General features: G+C 48.4%; 1 protein-coding gene across 1 annotated transcript in view; it reads left to right on the top strand.

Annotated features, from left to right (window-relative positions):
- Positions 1-266: 266 nt before the first annotated feature.
- Positions 267-9,298, top strand: part of GATAD2A (GATA zinc finger domain containing 2A) — an 86,172-nt gene continuing 77,140 nt past the window's right edge. Inside the window, exon 1 of the mRNA XM_079703168.1 lies at positions 267-343. The gene's annotated coding sequence lies outside the window, so the exon portion shown is untranslated. The remainder of the gene's footprint in view (positions 344-9,298) is intronic.

Genomic DNA, 9,298 nt, shown 5'->3' with positions numbered 1-9,298 from the left:
CCCAGCCGGGCGCGGGCGGGCGGCGTCGCCTTTAAGAGCTCCCCGGTGTTTTGGGGGCCGCGGGCCGGGCGCGCTGACCTGGTGCGCATGTCCCAGGCGGTGACGCCGGCGCCGGGCTCCATGTGTGCGGCCGAGGGGCGCATTATCTGGCCGGCGGCGCGGGCGGGCGGGCGGACCGGCGGAGCGAGCGCCGCGGGCCCGGGCGGCCCCACAGGCGGAGCGAGCGCGCGCGGCCCGGCGCCCCCAGCCCCTCGGCCGCCCGGCCCCGCAGGCGACCCCGACCCCGGCCCCGCGGCCCCTTGAACCCGCGCGCTGTCCTAGGGCCCGGCCGGCCCGCGGCCCGGTAAGTTCCGGACCAAACTTGGCGGGGGGCGGGGGCTGGGGTCGGGGCCGAGGTCGTGCGAGGGAGACTGGAGCGGCAGGGGCGGTGTGGGCTGGGCAGGGTCGGAGGGTCGGGGGGCTGTGAGGGACCCCTGTGTGAGCATGGAAAAGTGAGAGCGAGCGAGTACTGCTTTTATTCTGGGAGCGTCTTTCTTGCGCTGCCCTGGAAAGTTCCGCGCTCCGACGCCGCCCGGGCACGTGGGGGCCGGGCCGGGCGGGGGTCCTGGAAAGTCGCGTCGTCGCTCCTCTTCCTCCTGCGCTTCCTCTGGGGTCGGGGGAGGGGTCGGGCCGAGAGGCGCAGCTTCCCAGCGGCCGGGACGGGCTGGGGGGCGGTGGCACGTGGGCGCGCAGGGCGAGGGTCCCGGGCGGGGGTCGCGGGCTGGCCGGGCCGCGGCGCTGAACCCCGCGGCGACGGCGACGGCGGCTGCGGATCCCGTGTCAGAATAAGAGTCCCCGCGCGCCCACGCCTGCAGGGCTGGCCCTCCCCCCGCTCGCGCCCTTCCTGCCTGACCCCCGGGAGCCGCGGGACCCTTCCCCCTCTGTGGGTTCCGGCGTTTCACAGGGCTTTACACTTTAAATTTGCCTCCCCATCTAGGCGTTGGCTGTATTGATTTCTTTTTTCCCACCTGGAAAGGGTCGGCATCAGTGACTAGACAGCAGCAGCTGGCCTTTTAAAGGGATTATTGCCAAGAATCGGAATTGATCACTTCAACAAGGAAGGGCTTATGGGCAGGGCCCTAGCCTAGAGCGTGATTGACACTTGGTGTGTGCGCAAACACTGGGACCCAGAAATGAATGGGGATCCCTCCCTTAGGAACTCAATGACACGTTGGGTGCACGTTTCTGCCCTGCCCTGGGAATTTTGCAGGGACTGCTTAATTTTGTGTATAGGATCCTATGCCTTTAGGTGTGTAGTTCGTCCTTATCTTTAGAGCTTTGGATTCTTTAGACCAAAGTCCGAGTGAGTCACTTGCGCCTTTAATTTCCTCTCTTCCTTACCCTTTTACTTCTTTCAGTTTTCTTGGAGTGCACAGTACTGGTTAAGTCTCTGGTTCCGTATGTCCATTTCACACAGTGACACCTTCTGGCTGTGGTAGCGCAGAGAAACTGAGGGACAGACAGCCTTCTGTGCAGTTGCTTTAGTCTTGGACCCACTGTCCTGTTGATGTTTTTATTTCTTCTGGTAGTGGTTACAAGTTTTCTTTTAAGTTAGATTATGTGCAATGCTTGCTGGCACCAGATCAATATGCTGAGTAGCGTGTTAGACCTGACAGCAAGCTATGGAGGAAGGCTAAAAGATCACACCGGCCCCGATTTGAATGCCCACTGTGTGCTAAGCTCAGTGCACAGACATATTTCAGTGCCCTTAACAATCCGATGGAGGAAGGGAGAGTATAGTCCCCACTTTACAGGTGGGGAAACTGGGGCTTCTGGAGGTCAGGCTGCTTGCCCAAGACTGCTTAGTAGAGAGGCAGAGCTGGGCTTGCGCCTGCCCTGTGGGGCACCAGAGCCCAGGAATGCTCCTGTTTGCAAGCCCAGTATGTGAGTATTTTCTGGGAGCTCCTAAAACACAAGGCCATTTATTTGTCCAGGCTCCAGTACACCTCTGCTTGGAGTTGGGGGATGACCTGGTGACACCATTTCTAGCCCTGCTTTGTCCTCGGAGAGCAGAGTTACCAGCTGGCTTTTAAGAACCAAGCCACAGAGTCACCCCTTTGCCTTGCTTCCATAGCCTGTAACTCAGAAAAGTTGGTCCTTTTCTAGAGGAAGCAGAGTTTAGGTTGGGGATTTTGAGAGTAATTTGCTAGACCCTTTCCTCAGTTACTCCCCCACCCTTCATCTTTCATCCCCTATTTCTCCCCTAAAATTCTGAAGCTGGGTTTTGCCAGAGGATTGCCTCTCATCTTGGATGTGGTGTAGAGAATGGGATTAATGTATTAATGATTTGGATGCATTGTTATTTCCATTCAGATGACATCATTTTTTAATGTCAAGTCATCTCTATTAATGCAGTATCATTTGGCAGATCCTACAATTTTATATTTTGATAGAGAGGAAAGAAATAATGCTGCTCTTTGTAAAAAAAAAAAAAAAAAAAAGTCCTGGAAGGATTTGTACCAAGATTAGGGTTAGCAGTAGTTTGTTTGTTTGTTTGTTGTCTTAACTTTTTGATACCTGTGTTTTATGTTTTTTTAAAAAAAGAAGGAACATTTTAAATTTAAGTAATAAAACATTTTAAAGACTCCAATTCTCAACTCTTTAGTAGTTCTTCTCACTTGTTTTGTATCACTTATTTTGTTACTTTGTGGCATTGCGAGTAGTGATTTCTGTATTGATTTATTCAATAAATATCAATGTGCGTGCTGTGCCTCCGGCACCATGCTAGGAATCCCTGCTCAGTGGAGTTTACTGTGAGATTAATGGGAGAGAAATCGTAACTAATCTCATAAACTTGGGGAAACTTACAAGGGCCAAGGAGAGAAGGATGCTGTGACCTGGTGAGCAAGACTTGAGGGGGTCTTTTTTCAGCTGGGATCAGAGGACATGTAGGAGCTAAATAGCTAAAGTGAAAAAGGAAGAGCATTTCTGGCAGAGAGAGTGCTTGGGACTGAAGGAAGATCAGTATGGTTGGAGCAGAGAGAGACAAATGCGCAGGCTCCAGGGCTGAGGGGTCTGGAATTTACCTTGAGAACAGTAGGACCTCATTGAAGAGGATAATACAGGGACCCATGTGATGAGGGTGCATTGGGCCTTAGATAGCAGAAGACTGGAAGATGGTGCCTGAAGGACATGAGGGGGACAGTAGCGAAGCCATTCTGAAATGTTGGCATTTTCTGGTGTTCTGTTGGGAGAAAATCAAGAATGACCTTCAGAGTCTTGAATGTGTCTGTTTCCAAGAGACAGAAATGTAATGCCCTTACCACTGAATCCAGTTAAGGACTCTTGGTGTGGGTGTGTTAACCTCTGAAAGCATAGGCAACTCAAATGCTTGCCTGGAGAACTACCTGTTTGGACTTGGTAGTCCAAACTACCAAGTTTGGACTTTGGGTGTTTCTGTGCCATCAAATGGAATGGAAAAGATTATTTTCCCTAGGCTTATTTTTTTCTCCCTGATGATTGAGTTAATTTATGCTCATTGTAGAAAACTAGGAGGATTATGAAACAGGTGAGTAGGTGAGGTCTTCATGAGCAGTCGTCCTGGGGTAATAGAGTGTCATTGGGATTTCCTTGTAATAGTTGTCGGGTTAGGAAGTGCGGCAGAACCAGAAGAACGAGTTGGCAGTGTCATAGATTGAGACTTACAGAACTGTGCAGCCTGCTAAGTGTGGTTGTTTGTTAGAATGGATGCTCTTGAGTTATTTGAACTGTTTTAGGAGGTGAGTTGGACAGCCTGGCCTCAGATTGCTTTTCTTTCAGGTAATGAAACTTACTTTATGTGCTGACTGTGCAAAGCTACATCTTTGCCTTGAATTAGGAGGGCAACGCGTTAAGAAGGTTGACGTAAAAAAAATACAGGGGACCTGAAGTGGTGGCAGTGAGATGGAAGTAGTGAGACTGGTGTTATGAGAAACAAAAGTAGCAGCTGGGGACAGATCTTACATACTTGTGGATTCCGGCAAACAGGATCCAGGACTTCTTAGTCAAGAGGAATGTTAGACTACGGGCTTCTTGCCCCTCCTCTTGTTTTCTAGGCTGTATTTATGACCTCTTTTTGTGTGTGATGAGAATGTAGGTTAGTCTTTTAGAAGACAGAGAAACTTACTCTAATTGAATACCTGAAGGTAGCCGTAGGAAGTGACTTGAAATCCTCTGGAACCTTCCAGGGTATGTGGGAAAGGGTCTTTGCGGCTTCAGTGCACTGCACCCACTTTTCTCTCTCTTGATTTTCACAGAGGTACTTGAATCCTTGAGCCATTCCTTCTGCATCTCCATCTCTAGCCTTGAAACCACTTGACCTGCCTTGCTAGTCAGGTCTTTTGGTTTGAACCTTCAAACCTAATTCATCCTAAATGAGGTAATGCCTTTGAGTACACTTTTAATAAATAGTGCTGCATTATAGTGGCCAACCAGATCTTCCTGGTGCCAGGCAGGCTGTTCCACAACCAGTACCACCTGCTCTTTGCCAAGTGAGGCCGTGGGCCTGTTCCCAGGTAGCAGGTCCCTGTAATGGTGTCATGGGTCAGCCCTGGCTTTGCCTTAGGTTGGGTGTGAGCTCCACCCGGCCACTTCCTTGTGACTTGACCTTGGTGAACCTTGTCCTCTGTGTCCTATTTCTAAAAAGTGGGTAGTAATGTCTGCCTTAAATGGCTGAGTTGGGAGTGAGATAATAAATGCCAGTGGCATAGCACAGCACCTAGTATGTGTACCTGCTCAATAAATTGGAGTTCAGTGAGTGTACCATCATGACTAGAGCAGATGAGGCAGAGCCCCAAAGCATTAATGACTGTTTTGCTTTTCATGTGTGGAGCACCTCTGTGCTTGTGGGACAAACCATCACTGTCTCTGCCCCTTGGAACCACAACTTTGTTCCCACATTTCAGATGGAAGAAGGTCAAGTCCCTACAGAGGGTGATACTTGGCAGAGTCACCTTGCTGATTTTTCTACAGCTGGGACTGGTCCCCAACCTTTCCGATTTCAGGCTATGAATGTTTTTCCCACCAGCCTTAGTGCCTCCCTGGTGATACAGAATGGCTAGGTTGGTGGTGCCTCATCAGGGCAAAGGAGACACAGCCCCTTTTCCTGATCCCGAGCTTGCTGAACCCCACATTCTGATTTTCAGGGGCAGCCCTTCCGTTTGTAAGATGTTTGCCAGGCAGATTCTCGTGGGGTCCTGCCTTTGAGAACCCAGAGGCGCCCCTGTACCTCTGGCTTTATCACTGAGTGGACTCTGGTCAGGGATGAGAAGTAGGTTGCTTGATGGTGCTTGCAGTGGCAAACAGGAGAGTTTGGTCCCGAATCCTGTCCTCCTTCCGCACTTACAGCTCTAGCCAGTTTGGGAATTTGACAGATCTGACTACAGCTTACCACTCTTCAGCACTGGGCAGGTTTTCTGGCCACCTGGCCTCAGCTTTCCCATCCATAGACAGGGACTGTATCTTAATCTCATGGGATGACTGTGAGGGCAATTGGGAAATGTTTAAAAGTAGTCAGGGATAGCCTAGCCCTTGATTTTCCATCTACCTCTGAGACAGAAATCCTTCTCTGGGGAAATATCCTGGCAGTCTAGTGGTTAGGACTCCTAGCTTCCACTGCAGGGGGCACGGTTCGATCCCTGGTCGAGGAACTAAGATCCCGCGTTTCTCGAGGTGGGGCCAAAAAAAGAAAAGTAACCAAAAAACAAAATGCTTCTCTGTCCAGAGGACAGCTACATGATGATCCCCCTGGGTCTTACATCTCAGTTATCATGCACAATGAAACACTCAGATTGAGGAGCTAGATTTTCTTTATAACAAAATTCCACCACAACCTGACAATTTGGAGGTCTTCAGAACTTATTGTAAGGAAATCTCACCTAAAACGTCAGTCAGGTTATCCGGAAGGGAAGTGAAAAACCTTGTGGTCTTAAATCTGCATATAATCCCAATCTAACATTTCCTACAATCGCAGTTGTTGTGTGCAGTTAGCCTTTGAGTCAGTAGCTGTTAAACTTGACTCAACACATTCTTACCTTAGAGGCAGCTGCTCACCATGACCTTGGAGGTGAGCAGGTTTCAGGCCAGTATCTTCGTCACTTGAGTTTCCATTTGGTGGACTTTTGTGGCAGTGACAGCATATTTTTAGCTTTCTTGTGTGTTTTGGGCAGGCTCACTCTGCCAGCCAGTTCTGAAAACTTTGCTACTACAATCTTCATTCATCCACAGAGGAAACACATTTTTTTCCCAATTGCTCAGTGGTGTGGGGAAAGTAGGAGCATGACAAACTGAGTCCTTGGTTTGAAGGTGTTGATTGAATTGGTTGAGTCACTCCAGACTTGTGATATTCTCAGGACTTGCATATCATTGACAACATCTGAACCTCATTTTCTCTTCTCTTCTGTATTATTCTTGTGCATGTAAAGGGTTAATGCCCACCCCCTTCAATGGCGGGCAGTTCTTTCAGAGGATTCTGGTGTCAGATCCCTCCCTGGGACTCTCCTACACCCACCGGGACCTGGGGAGATTTCGAGGGTTTGATTAGTATTTTCCTTAACACTTTTGTTTGATTAGCTGACCTTCTCAGCAGTTTGTATGTTGGTCATCCATCTGTCTCTTGCCTCTCTCCCCAAACCTTTAAAGTTTTTATTGTTGAGGCTTTTTGTTTGTTTCAACCTTACAAGTGACATTTCCCAATGCCAAAGACTGGGGAGGTGGTGGGTGCCTCGGGTGTCAGTAGTAGGCATTTGAAGTTTTTGAAGTTTGCTTTTGAAGTTTCCTTGGTTAAGGATATTAATGGACTGAGTCTGGATTAAAATGTAATTGTAGCCTTACTGTCAATTTATATTTGTCAGGCAGAGCATTAGAAATGTAACTATTTTTGGTCCTTGGGCAGTAGACAAATGTAACATTCACCTGGGACTAGCTTGCTTCTGTGTGCTGTTTTGCTGAACCCAGCAGGCAGCATACAGACTTCCAGATGAACAGGACAGCCCTTGATGTTACAAACTGGAAACTGAGGCCTGAGAGGAGGAGTGGCCTGCCCTGGGTTGACTTGCAGAAGAGAGAACATAGATCTCTGTTCCCTTCTAATGCTTCCTGGTCTGATCTCTGTTATCCTTATTTCTTTATGGCCTGGTTAGTTTAGAATTTTTGTTTTGTTTTAGGTTTCTCTTTATTTCTGTAGTGTAGGTCCATTGGCAGGTTTCCTTCCTCAGGGCTTTGTTTTTTGAGGTCATCATGGTATCTCTGGTGTGAGGATGGGACAGGACACAGGGAAGAAGAACTCAGGGCTGCTTCTGGAGTCTCAGGGCTGCCTTCAAAACAAAACAAAACAAAAACTCTAGCTGTTTCCTGTTCTGGAATTGAGTGGTTGATGGCTTTCAATTTTAAGAGCATTAAACTGTCTGTCCCCATCTATTAATAAAAAGTAATGACACTTACTATTTAGTCATCCTTCGGGTGATCCATTTTGGATGTCCATTTCAAGATTCAAAAAAGCTAGACATCAGATCCTGTACAAGGCTCTGATGGTCAGCAGTGCTAGTCTGGGGCAAGAGTGAAAGACCTTAACACTCAGATAAGGATGAGTCTAGGACAGCACAAGCTGGCTGCTAAAAAGCTTCGAGGGAGGTTATTTTTTGCATATCCTTTATATGTGGGGAAGTCCATTCTGCCTGCTGAAGTGGTCTTTAAACCATTTCATAGGAGTACTGGTTAGAGGGATTGACCATGTTCTTGGAAGAGAGAAGATTGGGTGGGGGGTGGCGAGGGGTTCCAGGAGACCCATTGGTGAGTTGGGATCTCAGCTCAGGACTGGACAGTTGGCCTTTCCTGTTGTTGGTGCCATCAGGTACCCACTCACCCCCTCAGGGAGGATGGAAGGGGTTCCTCTTACTTTCCAGAGATAAGATCAGGTGACCCTGACACAAAAGGCAGCAAAAGTGGACAGGTTGCCACCTGGGGAAGGTACTTAGCATTGGGTGAGCAGATGAGAAACATGCACCTTCTGTGAAGTTTAAGATGGTGGGAGCATGCCCACTTCGTTACCTTGGTTTATTGCAGAAGGGAGAAAGTAACTTAAATTGCTTAGAAAAATTAGGGTCATTTTGAATCAGTTTAACCAGTCTCCTAAGTCTATGAACTAGGGTTGGCTAATTTTTCTTTTAAGTTATTTTAAAAAGTTAACCCATTGACATAGAAGAGCCTAAGCTACTCCAGTAGGTGGCCTATGGAGTGAAATGCAGTACAGGTGTCTCAGGCCATGAGATAGTGGGTCTTCAGTTTTAGGGGTGCTGAGTATGAGCAAAGGTGAGGTGAGCTGGGCCCTAGAGAAGGGTGGTCTGAGATCGTGTTTACTGCCTGGGAGAAGGTGGGCATTGGTGAGACCCAGGGCGCAGCCTGTGGCCCTGGATGGCCACTTTCTGCTTCACTAGGAGAACGTAGTGTGTTGAGGTGTGGCAGTCCTGTGTGGCCATCAGGACTCAGGACCCTCATGAACAGGAGGGACGTGTCTTTGACCCTGCCAGATCTCGGCTGGCTCTGGGGGCTGGGTGCGGAACTTGATTTGTCCTTGTGTCTCTTCCTCCCCAAAGAAATAGTCTTTGTGTTAGATGAAAGTGTGATAAATAACAGGTAAAAGAATAAAATATCTGAGGGACTGTCTTGTGTATACGAGTTTGTTCTGCTCTGTTCCCAAGAGTGAAGTAGTGATGGATAGGTGGAAATTAGAAGGATGTGGCCCTTAACTTAGCCTGAAAAAGAGCTTTGTAGCAATTAGAGGGACCAGGAAGAGACTCGATGTGATTCTGTGCCCCAGGAGCTGGCTGGTAATCAGCATTTTCTTTCTTTCCTTTTTTTTTTTTTTGCTGTGGACCATTTTTGAAGTCTGTATTCGATTTGTTACAATATTGCTTCTGTTTTATGTTTTGGTTTTTTGTCCCTGAGGCATGTGGGATCTTAGCTCCCTGACCAGGGATCGAACCCACACCCCCTGCATTGGAAGGCAAAGTCAACCACTGGACCACCAGGGAAGTCCCGGTAATCAGCATTTTCTAGATTCTGAGAATTTTCTAGCTTGAGGTTTTGGACACTTTTCCACACAGACCTAGAGCGATTAAGACACTTCTGAAACATCACATGAATTTTTCCAACAGCTGCAGCTTCCTAGTTTGAGAATGTTTCCCTGTTTCATGCATTGCTCAAATGTTTCCAAGTTCTGACTCTTCTTGCAGAGTTCAGGGGAGAAGACAGGTGGGTGTCTTACCCAATGACAATACTGGTT

This window comes from Hyperoodon ampullatus, assembly GCF_949752795.1.
Source record: "Hyperoodon ampullatus genome assembly, chromosome: 4".
NCBI lineage: Eukaryota > Metazoa > Chordata > Mammalia > Artiodactyla > Ziphiidae > Hyperoodon > Hyperoodon ampullatus.
The sequence above is the reverse complement of the archived record's forward strand: the minus strand, read 5'-3'. Positions and strand labels throughout refer to the sequence as shown.